Source organism: Lonchura striata, chromosome 7, assembly GCF_050655825.1.
Source record: "Lonchura striata isolate lonStrDom1 chromosome 7, ASM5065582v1, whole genome shotgun sequence".
In the NCBI taxonomy this organism is placed as follows: domain Eukaryota; kingdom Metazoa; phylum Chordata; class Aves; order Passeriformes; family Estrildidae; genus Lonchura; species Lonchura striata.
The window spans coordinates 39,405,438-39,420,452 of record NC_140709.1 but is presented as its reverse complement, the minus strand read 5'-3'; the positions used below and the strand labels follow the sequence as shown (position 1 = coordinate 39,420,452).

At 39.5% G+C, this 15,015-nt stretch overlaps 1 long non-coding RNA gene across 1 annotated transcript; it reads left to right on the top strand.

The window, feature by feature from the left end:
• The first annotated feature begins 11,948 nt into the window (after positions 1-11,948).
• On the top strand, positions 11,949-14,791 carry LOC146766984 (uncharacterized). The gene is made up of 2 exons (XR_014956843.1): positions 11,949-12,967; positions 13,400-14,791. It is a non-coding gene; the product is annotated as an uncharacterized LOC146766984 (long non-coding RNA).
• The last annotated feature ends 224 nt before the right edge of the window (positions 14,792-15,015 follow it).

Genomic DNA, 15,015 nt, shown 5'->3' with positions numbered 1-15,015 from the left:
CCTAGAGCTGTAGGACAATAGATGTTCTGGTTCAGTGCTTTTTAGGGAAGCAATGCCATAACAAAAAGACACCAGAAAATGTATCGCCGGCTGGGGGCTATGTACAAGTCATGAACGGGACGGGACTGCTGTGGAACATATCTCGAGCTGTTTATTTTTTAGCATCAGTCTCATTACACGGTTATGACAATGGGAAGATGCCAGAAGCTCACATCCCAGGCAACAGACCAAGAACTTAATGTTACAACTTTATAAGCTTTTTGACCAATCATACAAAGCAAAATCATATTGACAGTAGTTCTATCCAATCACTATAAATAAATGTGCCTTTGGTTAAAACAATGTTTGCTTATTTCAAATACAATACTTGCTTGTAAGCCTGAAGATACAACGCACAGAGCTCCATTATTAAGCTTAGAACTTCCTACTATCTCACCAGAGATATTTTTCTGCAACTTAGGGAGTTATTCTACCCAAGCGTTAATACACAGACCATTGTTCTATTTGCCCTTTCTTTCTACTTCTTGTATAATTCTTCTGCTGATGAATCTTATAGCTACTGCTTAGTTCTAATCACCATCCTGCTGGCTCTGAGGCCTGCCTTTTGCAGCGTGCCCAAAACCCTCTGATTTTAAGGAATCCCACAAAAATGAGACAGATTATTGCCTCTCCTTGAAAATATCACTGAAAGAAGGTACTCATACTGGAAAGATGCAGAGTTCAAATACTGCAAAATATGAAGAGCATTTCAGTTCTAAATAGCCATCTTGGTTTTTATTAGGAAGTAAAAACCACTTTTTTACTATTTCAGAAGTATTTTCTGAAGCATTACTGATAGATGTACAATAAAACTCTTGACATACTCTAAGAAGGCTCTATATCTAGAAAAAATACAGTGTGTTTTATTGTAAATTAATCCAGGAGCAAGGTAAAATTGTCTCCTTTTTGCGAATGAGCAAGTGTGTGAGTATGGACACATTGCATTCATCCCTAGATTATATCCATTACACTTTTTTATTAAGAATGACAATTGTCATTATAAGGCTTGGAAAATGTTTTTATTCATAGGCCTCAGTGTGCTTTAGAAAAGGAGATAAAATTCAGTAATTTTCATACAAGATGAAATGGATTCAGAAAAAGTTGCACTTAACACTAAACTATTCTAATTTCAATTCAAATGCATGAAGCATTATCCACCAAGCACGCAAAATATCTGAACCCTAGATAGCACACAGGATTTTTATTCTTGACGAGAGTTCTGAAAGGATATTAATATAATTAAGAATAGAAAACCAAAATTTATAAATTAAGCAGTTGAAACTCAAGCTGGCGGTAGTTTCTCACCATATGCTCTACTCAGAACTTGATGGTTAAACACAAAAGACATCAGGACATAACCTGAAAATAAGAACCTGGGCCTCGGTTAGTTGACCAACTGTGTTGCCAGCATGTATAAATGATTTACGCTACTGGAAATGCAGAGGGCTCTGCAGAGTAACAGTATGTGACATTCTGTTACACAGCTAATGTTGAATTAGTTGCCTGGAACTTGGCTGATGAATGAAATATGCTTATACATTTAGCATTAATCCAATATAAAAATCTTCTAGAATTTTAGTCAAGAAGATGGAATTGGTATTACAAAACTGTTTTGCTTTATAACCAAGTTAGGCCGTGGAAGGTAATCTTAATGTCAAGCATTTTTACAATGCTTTAAACTAGTCTTGACTGTACATAGTATACATACACCAGAAATGCATTTTTAAAATAATTTTAAATTTTTATTTAATTTAATTCCTGTGTGAGGAATTTGAATGGATTACAGATGTGATACAAAACTGCAGAATTATTTTTTCTGTATTCTAAAATAAAATTTGTTTTTCTAAATTGCAAAATAAATCTTAAAATACAGAATCTCATTCTTGTCATTACTTGCTTTTATTTATTTCTTAATTTCTCCTAATTGGTGTTTATCTTTTTATGGGAGGGGAAGGAGATTGTTTCCCATCAAGCATTATAGGTTACCTTGAGCATTCCCTTAGTTGCAAAGATATACCCATACATTATTTTTCAGTCCCAAGAGATATGCAATTAACTTGTTCTAGAAGACTTGTGCATTAACTCCATTGAAAATTAAGTCAGGGATACTTTAAATTTTAAATTCCATAGATAGTTATGTATTTTCACTGACCTTCAAAATCAAAAACAAACACCAGGAGAAAAAAAAATAAAACAAAAACCAAACCCCAAAACAAACTAACTAACAAACCACCAGAAAGATCAAAATAAAAAAATACTTTCAAGAATTTTTCTAATGTTTTGCAAAGACGGTGAATTGAATTGTTTAATTAAATAAGAATGTATTTACAGCATTACTTTATTTGAAATGTTGGGGGTTCAGCAGCCACTACAATATGACCCACTTGGAAAAAGTCCTTAGGATATCAAATCTCCAAATATATCTCTACACTATGAAAAGATTCCAAACCCTCAGGTATGATCCTGGCTGGAGGATTAAAATTTAATCAGGATGATAGCTATTATGAGCCATAATGTGTACCTGGTTCAGAGCCATAAAAGAAGCCTTGCATTGCAGAATCAGACCTGGCTCCTCATGTTGGACTACAGCTCCTGTTACTGCAAAACTTTGAGGAAAAAAGTGAATTACAGAATAGACAAATCAACAGAAATTTGACTGATATGAAATGCTTAATTGGAACAGCTGGCAATTTATCATCCTTTCCATCCGGCTGTCAATCTCTGTTAAAAGTTTGCAGTGGTTTAACTCCAGTAAGTCATTAAACTCAATGCAGCTATTTGTTCCACCATTCCCAGGAGAGCAGGGAATGAAGTAATCCCTGAAGAAAAATCGGAAGTAAATTTCCCTCTAGCAAACAACTTTTAGTGTTAATTTTCCTGGATATATAACCTGCCTTGACTCCCAATATTTTTTTAGCTGAGGTGCTAGAAAAAATAGAATTTTTAAATAAAAAGAAAAAAAAAATGTTTTCAATATAGTAAAATTAGTAGGTGGTCACCTGAAGAGAAGAATTAACTGATTATTTAACATATATTACTATATATTAAAAATCTCACATGCAAATTATATGATGGGTCATGTCTTATAGAATATCTGGCGGTTATTTTGATTTTATTACTCAGTTACTAGGATCTGAAAGGAAGACTTTCGTTTTCTATCTCTACTCAGTATCACCAGATAACCTTGTACATTTTCACATGGATTTTCTTACTCTCAGTTGGTTCTTTTCGGAGGGTGATCCATTTTTTATATTACTGCATGATATGATGAGCTGCTTATAGTGGTAAATTGCATTGTTACTTATACCTCAACAGTTTTTGGAAAACATGGAGTCTTTAGGTAATGTCAGCCCTTGATATTTTTATTATTTATTTTTATTGTTTATTATTTTTATTTAATTAATATTGCTTTACTTCTAAGTAAGTATTTTTATCAGACCTTTTTCTGTGCCTAACTGATCCAGTTCACAAACAATTCCCTTTTAACAACCACCTTTTCATTGTTCAAAGTTAATGGAGTAAATATCTAGATAAGAGAAAATTCTCCATGGTTGGATGATTGTCTTTTCTGAAATGGTGAAAAATACTAATGTAATTTCAGGCAATTAGGAGATATCTCTTTGTGCAAAATCACTTTACAAACAAACTAATGAAATAACCAAACCCCAAAATCCTAAAATTCTAAGCATTATTGCGTAGTGTTCTGAAAATTATAAGTAAACATTTTTTAATATATAAAACATGTATTTTATTAAAGCAATTCTTTTTTTCTCTTTTATTTTTAATCTTTTTAGTCCTTAGAGAATCTTACTAGATATGACTAATAAAGGGAATGGCAAATTTAAATGCATACAGTTTATGATGGAAATTGCAAACTTTCTACAGTTTGCTGAATGCCAGGATGGCATGTGCACGCTACAACAACGAGCTGGGCAAGAGCAGGCAGAAGAGCACGGCCGTCAGACAGCAGCTTGCAGCTTGCCCAGGAAAGAGCAGTGTTTTTGGAGTGTGCAGCAAATCTGTGTTTCTGGGCAAGGGCGGGATAAGTGCGCTGCGCTGCTACGCTTTCTCCCTGCGAGACACACTGGCAAAGCTTTTCGCTATGATGCAGTCTAGTGCAGACGCACACTACGGCTCTCCGGAACTGTCCGAAGCGAAGCGCCGGTGGCCGGCGTCTTTCGGCTGAAGCAGCGCTTCGGAGCGTACGGCTGCCGCTCCGCTGTTGTGTGCGCGAAGCAGCCGCTTCCCCTGCTCCGGGAGCCGGACAGAGCGGTAGCTTGTACGAGGGCGAAGAATGAAGCCGCAGAGCACCGGGCTCGAGGACGGTGGCTGCAGCTCGCCTTGCCACTTCAATTCACTGCTAGCATGCTTATGGAAGGTGTTCCTGGACAACTTTCCTGGGTTTTGAATTCGTCCTGATGCAGCCCCTCCTGGGAAATTCGTTCTCCTTCCCTGAGGCTCCGAGATGCAGAGACCTCGATGGCAGCTGCAGAAAAGAAGGGCTTCGCTGAATTTGCCGGGAAGCAGGAACTTACACCGCTGTCTGTGTTTGGGAATGAGCTGCGCAGGATCTTTCTAATTGCCTTCACTGCTCTGCTGCTTCGTTTTTCGCCTTCTGTAAATTGCACGTGACTGAAGCTGAGCCAAGCTTCTCATCTTTGCCGCTTTTCAGCATCTGTGCTCCACCTGTGGATAACGTTGCTTTTAAGGAGAGGGTGAAATAATGGAACGATCCTAGTCCCTCCCATCATGTTCCCACTCACTCCCAGTTTGGTCCCTGTTCTCCCCTGCACGGTCCTGATCGTTCTCTATATGGTTCCAGTCCCTCCACTACGGTTACAGATCACGTAGATCCCATTTGCCCCCAGAATATTTGTAATCATTTCCAGGCACTACCAGTGGCCCCAGTAAGGTGTTTGTTATCCCAGTATGATCCCCTAGTCATGGCCAGAATATCCCAGTTGCCTCCAGCCTGCATCCATTTATTCCCAGGTCCTGCAACTGGCTTGCATCATGATCCCAGTTTCTCTCAGCTGCTGCGAGGAGCGCAAAGTATGAGCCCAGTTGTTGCCCAGATTTTTAAAAGTTATAAGTTTTCTTTTAGAGTTATTCGGAAAGTTTTAAAGTTCTCATGAAACTTGAGCCTTCTGAGAATGTTTTCATCTTTGAGAGTCTGAGCTCCCACAGCATTTCAGGTGTAAATAGAATAGTTTACATCTTTCTCTATGGGTGGAGAGAAATGGTCTTTGGACCAGTGTGGTTGGAGAGGTAGTAATTCCATCCTCCAATCCACGGTCACCTTTTGAGTTCTCGAAATACTTTACCAGACGTTGGAAGAAAATAGGGCTTTTTTTTCGGTTTTGAACGTCCCAAGCGTCTGTGTACTCATTTCTTGTCCAATAGCGACTCTGTTGGTGCCGCACGTGAACACCAGTGGGTGACGTCTTGCTTAACCCTCTCTCTCCCAGGCCTGACTGCAGCCCTTGTGGGCTATTTATACCTATTAACAACCTTACTATATGCTTATTTGACCCTAGGCACACTGGATTTTAGCTATTTGTATGTCCTTTAGTTTAGCCCAGAACCTGTCTTCAGAAGTAGAAGAGTGGTGTGGATTGCCACCTTTTCTCATGTTTGACTCAGCTGCACAGGAACAAATCCCAGGGCACAACAGCACAAAGTAGCAAGGCTTTGCTCTCCTGGGCACACACGTACATTGCTTCAGGGACAGCAACACATAGAAGGCCTTGCTGTGGGAATACTTATACTCAGGTTAGGCTAACTGGAACACTCTGATCCCAGTACTCATTAGCTCAGATGAGCCTTCAGTGGAGGTATTCCCTTTGTAAATACTCACACCTTCAATGGTGTGAAGCACTTTTTATATTTTCTCTCTGGGCCTAATGGGTATTGGATGGCTGATGGTCAAAAAACTAATTCTGAATGCTGAGACTGAAACATAACAGAACATAAAAATGTGAATGGAATTGAATGAGGAAACAGAGTCTGAATGGAAAAAATAATGACAAAATATTAGCTGTTCACCTCTGGCTACCAGGAAGAACAGAATACATGAACAGAGGAAGCAGAAAATTTACTGCAAATAATGGGGGTGGGGGTGGGGGGCAGGAAACACCTACCCAGAGTATTCAAAAAGATGATATAGGCAGTAGAGAAAAAATTGCTTTCTGTCCTAAGATATGGCAAGAATATTCTAGGGAAGATACTAAAAGATGTCTGTTGCCTATTTAGTCTTTTCAGGTAGAAATCCTCTTGCTGTTTTTTGACCCAGATCAGACTATTTGCAAGTAAAAACCCACAGCAATTAAGTTATTAGTTCTGTTTTGTATCAGAGTTTTTCTCTTCCCTTAAAATAATAAACAAAAAAGATAAAAAAGAAAACTTGCTTCATGACAGATATCATGGACACTGCTTTTCTTTTTTTGCTCTGTAGGTTTGCTCTCCATTTATCACATCAACTGTAGAGAGATAGGACTCCTGACATTTACCTCAGGAATGCATTGTCATATTATATTGGAATGGCCCTGACTGGGGGCCAGGTACCCTCCAAGGATGCTCTATCACTCCCCTTCTCAGCTGAGCAGGGGAAGAAAAATAACAAAAAGCTCATGGGTCCAGATAAGACGGGGAGAGATAACTCAAAAACTACTGTGACTGGCAAAACAAATTCAACTTGAGGAAATTAGTTTAACTTATCACCAATCAAATCAGAGTAGAATAATGAGAAATAAACCCACATCTTAAAAGCACCTTCTGCCCACTGCTCCATCATTTCTGGGCTTCCCTTCACTCCAGAATTAACTACCTCCTCCCCCTGTAACTGGTGTCAGGGAATGGAGGCTGAAGTCAGTTCAACATATATTGTCTCAGTCTGTCCTGATTCCTCAGAAGGACACCTCTGCACACTCTTCCTCTGCTACATCATGGGATGTCTCCTATGGGAGCTCCCCATGAACTTCTGGAATGTGAGTTCTTCCTGTGGGTTGCAGTCCTACACAAAGTGCTCCAGCCTGTTCTTTCCACAGGGTGCAGTCTTTCAGGAATAGGCTGCTCTGGAGTGGGATACTCTCTTCACAGAGCCTCAGGTTCTGCCAGAAGCCTGCTCCAGCATGGGGTTCCCATGGGATCACAGCTTACCCTGGGCATATCAACCTGCTACAGTGTGGGGACTGCCAAAGGCTGCAGGTGGATCTCTGCCAAACCATGAACCTCCATGTGTCATGGGGAGTTTTCCTCCCCATGAGCTGCAGGGGCATCTCTGCTTTAGTACTTGAAGAACCTCCTCCCCCTCCTTCTTCACTGACCTCGGTGCTTGTAAGGCTGTTCCTCTCACTCCTCTCTCACAGCTGCTGATGTGCAGTACATTTTTTCCCCCTTCTTAAAAAAACCTTTATCCCAAAGATATTACCACAGTCTCTGATGGGCTTGGCTTTGGCCAGAAAAATGCTTGTCTTGGAGTCATCTGGCATGGGTTTTGTGGGACATGGGAGAAGTTTCCAGCAGCTTCTTACAGAAATCACACCTGAAGTCCCCACCACTACCAAAACCTGGCCATGCAAACCCAATACACAGACCCATACAGCAGTCAGTTGCAAGCACAATCTCCTCCCATTATTTAATTTCCATGCAGGTCAAAACTTGTACAGACTCTGCTCAACAAGAAATGTATTCAGTAGTGTCCGCTTGGACCATTCAGCCAGGAGTCTCAGAGGTGCTAAAGAAACAAGAGCTCTACTAAATCTCACTCTACATAAAATATGTTGTTCTGGAAAATGAACTTGCTTGTTCTGGCCAAGTATATAGAATTTCCATTATAGATATTAAAATCTGTTGCTATCTGACACCAAATATTTTGTTGATAGCTTGTGCTTACCTTTACCTTATTTGATGATTATTCTTATAAAAACAGGTGATTCTCTACCTTCCATTTTAAGCTCTAGACTGATGCTGTGTTTTCTGTTCACATCTTGCTTGTAGGTACCTTCTCAAAAAAAAAAAAAAAATCAATCATGTCATACTCAATTTTCAGTACTATTTGTTTTCTGCTTGCTTACTTATCTACCATGTACTGCCCTTGATGACTTTGCAGATTTAGAGGTGCTATAGCAGGATTCTTTGCAATTACAGAATAAGGTTTGTGACCCCTTTTGTCAACATACTACAGAGTGAGATGCTGTAGTGATATAATACACTTCAATGTGAGTGGTAGAAATTTAAGGAAACAACCATTAAAATGTTAATCTAAAACACAGATTCAGGCTTAGATTCCTTCTGTTGTAATTTACTATTTGAAGCTAGTTATTTTATCTTTCACTACATTCTCTATCCCCTATTAAAACACTAATTCAGAAAGAAAAAATCAGGAAATAACAAAACAATGGTTATTTTGAAGACATGAGCACCTGCTTTAAAATCAATCTCACACATCTCAATTGCCTGGAATGACATAACTTTTGAGTAGTGCATATAGTCAAGGGCGAGATAGTTTAAGCTTTATTATAAGCATTCCAGTGGCTAAGAGAGAAATGAGACCAATTCTCTATTTTGAAATGTAGATTTTACTTCCACAGCACTCAGATGCAGAAACAGACTACAATTTGATGAACACAACTAGATTAGTTAGGAGTGAGAACATAATCTGAATATGAGAAAAGCATTGTGAAAAGATCATGCAGTCATTCTGAACCACCCGAAAGGTGAAGCTGCATGTTGTCAGTGAAGAATGGAATTACCATACTGAACAAGCATGTATTACTGTTATAATTTAATGGAGATATGAAAAGAATAAAAGCCTTAGCACATTGCACTGTTTTATAGATTGTTATCTGCTTCCTGAATATTATTAGTTTGGCACAACACAGAGTCTGATTTTGATAGACCTTGATTGCATTATTGGAGGCTTATACATCTATTAATAATGGCAATAGAAACTCCTCAGACAAAGTTCTGCATTACTGAGGTTAATGGAAATTTTGTCACTGTATTCAACTGCACCAGGACTGCACTGCCAGAATTAAAGCAAAAAATAAGAGGTTTTGCTCCAATCACAATTGTCACAGTGAATATCCTTGTTGCGTATTTGGTATCAGAGCATTGATGAAACCATTCTTTAAATTTAAAATTGTCAATGACTGCTAAAATTTTGCTCAAAAAATATTTTAGAAATTCAGGGGTATTTCTTTTATGGAAGGTATGTAATTGAGTTAGAAAAAACACGGATGCTGGGCAGTCTGTTTTACTGCAGAATTTCAATTACTTTTTCAGGAAAGAACTCCAAGAACAGAAACAGTCTGTACTGCCCTTTTCATAAATGGTCAGGCATTGTTTAGCTCCTACACAAATAAATGCAAAAAGAAAATGCAGTGAATGTGGCAGCAAACCTGACTTGTTTTTCACTCCTCCATAAAGCAGAACTGGATTCCTGAGAAAAAACTCCAGAGTACACAAACAAATCTAGACATTTCAGATCAGACCTGGAAATACTACCTCATGGTTCTCAAAGGGCAACACAGTTTCTTCCATCTGACCACAATTCAGCTGGCTATGGGATTTTTAGGGGGTAAGCCTTTTAAATCTGCAAATACATCTCCAATTAGTTCTTCTGCTGATTATTTCTCTAACAGAACAATGTGACCACTGCTGAAGTAAGCTTTAAAGCCAATGTTAATAGTATAATTTCAGTACTGCTCAGTATCCAGAAGCAGTTACCGATGTGAGTGTTATCACCAACTGAGCAATTCTGCTAACCTTCACCCAGATTTCTGCATGAAGTAATACCAATGCAGCAGAGGGTACAATAAGGAAAGTTAAATTTGTAGAACACTGTTCTAGGCATAGTCAGAAAAAATTCTCAGGGCTTAAAAAATTTCAGCAAGAAAAGTGTATTTTAGGCACTTTGTTCTGCTTTCCTGTGTTTGTGGATATTGCTTTGGTGTCTGTCCCACTTTCCCCAACAGCTGTCATTAAAAAAGGTCTCTACTTAGCTAGAGATTTAAGCATATAGAGAAATATTAATGTTTTACATGTTTATTTTTTTCCTGCAAAGATTAGTTTAACAAGATGTTCAGTTTCCTCAGTGATGAACAAATCTCACATCTAAATCTAATACTCCGGTCTCACACTCAAGTCTGAAGGAAAGTGAATGACAAGAGCCCAATAGTTAATCTGCAAACCTTTAAGCAAAAAGAAACTCCTGTCCACTTTGAAGTAGGTAGTGAGCAAACTGCAGGATACTTTCCAAACTTAAGCAAATTAAAAACCTAAATGTGCTGTAGAGAGGTTGAGAAAGTAGCAGTTCCTTACTTATTACTGTGTGAAAAATCCAACCATTTTATACCCTGCTCTCATGTTAATCCTGGAGAGAAAGCTGTATGTATATTACAAATTGCAACTGTAGTCTAACATATATTTATATAGATAGATTTTTCTTTATTTTCATGTTGTAGCACTGTTGTGAGCTAACCCCAACAGGTTGCTGAGCTCCACTCTGCACCTCACTCACTCTCCCCTAGGCTGGATCAGGAAGAGAATGGGAAGGATAACAGTGAGAAGCTTGTAAATTGAGATTAAAACAATTTTATTGCAAAAGCTGCACATAGAAGCAAAGCAACACAAGGAATTCTACTAATTCCTGATGGCTGGCAGGTATTTGGTGATCTCCATGAAAACAGGGCTCCATGACAAGTAATGTTACTTGGGAAGACACACGTTGTAATTCTATGACTGTGCCCTACTACTCCTTTCCACCAGATTTTATTTCTGAGCATGATGTCACATGATGTGAAATATCCCTTTGCTCAGTTGAGATCAGCGTCCTGTTCGTGTCTTTTCACAGCTTCTTGTGCACCTCCTGCTACTTTTCATAGAATTTGCATTCCAATGTTAACAATACTGTTTTAGCCACAAATCAAAAACATGGCACAATTGCAGCTACTGTGAAGTAAATTGAAGTAAATTAACTCTGTTCCAGGAAGCCTAGCACAAGCCCCTGGGCTGTTACAGGGAATTTTAAAATTTCCACCAAATAGTTACAGAGTAGTTAAAAAGACACTAAGCATTGACAGAGGAATCATGTAAAAGGTTAAAAGATAGATTCTGGCAGTTTAATTGGTTAGCAATTCAATTTGCTTTCACTGGAGCCATTAGCATCTAGGATACTTCAGGGTACTGTCAGTCTATCCTACTCCTACTTCTATGGTATAGCCTCTGGACTGCTGAGGGGTGGAGATCAACAGCAAACCAGCTCAGTTCTTTAGTCAAACTACTTACAAACTCTCACTGCTGCCTCCCTGGCTGCATGCAATTATTTGGTTCTTAATTCTCTGCTGGAATTTGTAGTCACCATAATAATGTGACTATGAAAGGAAGGGGGGATGATTTGTTTGCTAGACCTGCAGGAAGAACAGATACTGTTAACAGTCCCCTTCTGGCGTCTGCAAATGCTGCCTTCAGGAAAGGAAGGAAACAAGGAAAGGGACTGTTTTTGTTATTGTACTATCTGGCAACCTTCAACTCATTCTTTCTTTAAACTATGTTTTTGCTGCTCAAAACAAAAGAACAAAAGAAATCTGGCTGCATAATGAAGTGGGCACTTAGGGGAAGAAGAACACACTTCTAGGATTATTTCACTTAGAGGAATATAATTATTGCTTTCTTACATTTGATGCAATGCTGTTGGAAGGCAGCAATTCATTTACAAGGTGAAATGCATATAATGTATATTCTGATCAGCAGTAGGAACAAGTTCTTTGTAGAATAAACTAATTTGTGAGAAATAAAAATGCAGCGTGAAGGATGGGATGACAGCAGCAATTTTGAAAGACAGGCACAAAGAGCCAGGGCTGTAAACAACCCTCCTATGACAAATTACCAGTGACTATGGGCATGAATCCTTGAGAGCTGGAGATTGTTTGGGATGTAAAAATGGAACTAAGTGATAACCAAGGAAGGAAAACAGTATTCATTCATTTGTTCATTCATTCATTCATACATGAGAATTGAATCAGCTCAACTAAAAAAGGGGGTCTTATTACCTGACCCAAGGTTTAAACCACTGTGATCCAAGATTTAAACCACTGGAGTGGTTTGCAGTGCCAGTGGGCCTCCCCCTTGCACGCCCAGGCAGCAGAGACACCAACGGCTGGGCAGGAATTGCTGCTTCTTCATGCTGCACTACTGCTGCCTATATCCATACCGCAACTTCCGCAAAGTGGGAAAAGCAATGACAGCCATTAGGAAAAAAAGCACAGAACTGAGTGGAATTATCTATCCTTCAATGAGTTGAACATTGCATTTTAACTTAGTCTGGGTCTGGAATGCAGCAAAGTGGCAATACTTTTCTCTTGTACTTCACAAGAGAGCGGGTGACCCTAAAGGTCACTCCTCTTGTACTTATTAGCTAGCAATCCCTCTAAAACAGGTGTTTGGGGGACAGAACTTCTCCCTACAAGTCATTGAGACAAACATCAACATCCAGATAAAAAAATTCACACATTGATAAGGTTTCAAAATATAAATAATACTGTGCAAAGAACTGCTTTTGGCTTAATTTGCTGCAAGAGGTACTCTAGTACTATACAGATATTACTTCATCCTGTGATACTTAGCACCAGTTCATTATTAAGTGAAGGGAGAAAAGTGGATTTCTTCAACCCTACTGCCTATGACAAGGTGTCGTGGTTTGACATGGAAAAGAATTTTCCCGGAAGGAAAAGGGTCAAACCAATCAGTGGTTGGGGTTGGATATTGACACTTGGGCTGACCAATTGAAGGCTGGACACGCTTCTGAGAACACAGAAGGGTTTAAAGCAGAACTCTGAGAGGAATTTTCTCTCTTTGGTTCTGGTCATCAGAGAGTGCAGATTCTCCCCTGCCCAGCCTGTGGCTGGGCGGGGGAGGGGAAACTGAGGTAAGCTGGGAAACTGAGGGTCTGGAATTGGCTCCATCTCCCTGCAGATGAAGGGTGGAGGAAATCTGGGATTTTTGTGTTTTCCCCCACCAGAGTCTCTCTGGAGAGAGAGAGAGAAAGAGAGACAGTGACGGTGCCAGCAGTACACCACGGGGAAGGAAAAGAGCGGGGGGGGGGGGGGGGGGGGGGTTGGGGGGAAAAGTGTGACCAGAATGGGAGCTGGAGGTCTGGGCAAAGATCCTGGCTGCTGGCTGTCTGGGGAATTTGAGACTTTTAACCCCTTCTTGGATGATGAAAGCTTTGTGAAATATTACTCCTCCTTGATTTTAAAGCAAAGAGACAGCCTGGGACCTGAGATGTTAGAAGGAGAAATTCTAGGTGGGAGGAGATGATGGAGTGGATTCTGGCTGGACTTTTTCTTGTTAACCATAGATAGACCCAATTTCTCCTCCAAGAGAGAGACTGTATTTTAGCAGGATGCACGGTGAGCCAAGAAACCTGCTTCAGCAGCTGAGAAAAAGACAGGAGTGGAGTGAACAGAGAAAAGTTGAGGAGGGTTGTGGTGATCCCCCCCTGTCTTCAGAGAAGAAGAAGAGAAGAAGATCTCTGTTCTTGGACCCTCTGCCCCAGGGGGAAATGGGGGAGACTGTGGTCCCAAAACCAAAAAGCTATGAACTGCTGGTTTTTTCCCTATTGGCAAAGCATCCTTGAAAAGGAAAATCCTAAGAGCAGTCACATGCACTGTGGTGAGAGCACTGTGCATGGAAAGGAGAGGGTCACCATGGCAGATTTTCTCTGGGCAGTGCGATGTGTGACATGGAAACACAAGAAGTGGCAGCTGTGTTTCTTGGGGGTTCTATGGCACTGGAGAGACTCCTCTTTCCCTCGATGGACTGAGTATTGATTATCTGAAGAGTGGGAACCTGATTGGGGGGTCCAAGTTGTGTCTCTCTGTGGTTTGTTGGAATTGTGGGGGGAGGGCAGGAGGAATGTTTTGGAAGCTTTTAATTTTGGTTTTAGTGTGTGTTTTTCTTTCTTTTTCCTTTTATAGTAGTAGTAGTTTAATAATGTTTTTCCTTTGTTATTAAGCTTGGGCCTGCTCTGCTCTGTTCCTGATCGTATCTCACAACAATAATTTGGGGGGTTGCATTTTCATGGGGACGCTGGCATTGTGCCAGTGTCAAACCATGACACATCTGTAACCATCTAACATCTAGTTAAACAGATATAAGTCTGTTAGAACTTATGTGAGATGCTAATTTATTAGAAGATTAATAGAAGCAGCTCTAGAGAGCTGTGGCCTCATATATCACTGATTTGACTAAAAATCTACACTAAATGCCTTTTTCACTGGAATTAAAGACACACATTGCCGTTAAAAAAGAAAACAGAAATAAAAGAATGAGATTATGGTGGAAAGTAACTGTTACCCACCTGAAAATCAGAGGCTAAAGAAAAAAACATAATCACAAAAAAGACATGTAAGAAAAAGTAAAGCACATTTCTCACCTCACCTGTATGGATTTTAACCTGTACTTTCAATATTTTTACAATAAAACAATATGCAATTTCTGTAACTATCTTGAACATGAAAGTGCTCAACAGCAGAAACTTTTCAATAAACTAGATGTCTTTATTGAAATAAAACACTGAGAAATACTAAAGCCAATCCAGTTCTCATTATACCACTTCATATACAACCTAAAATTCTGATTTTAATCAGCATATGATTGTACAAACTCCAAATAGTAGAGGTAAAATTTACATGTCAATTGATATCCTCCAGAATAAAGTCCTGTGAGATGTAAAGTGTTCATTCACGTCCATATTTCTATTTATTTTTGCATGCTTTGAGAAATTTTAAGAAAAGTGTTAGTATTGTGATGTGAAATTTCTATTGCAACATAGAATTCATAGTTGCTAGGCAGTGAAGCGATACGCGGAATAAATAAATTGACTCCACAACTTAATGTAGTTATGAAGTGGGTATGTATGCCAGCGCCCGGCACAAGTGAGATAGCTCTCCAAAGTCTTGTGCTCCGAGCTGG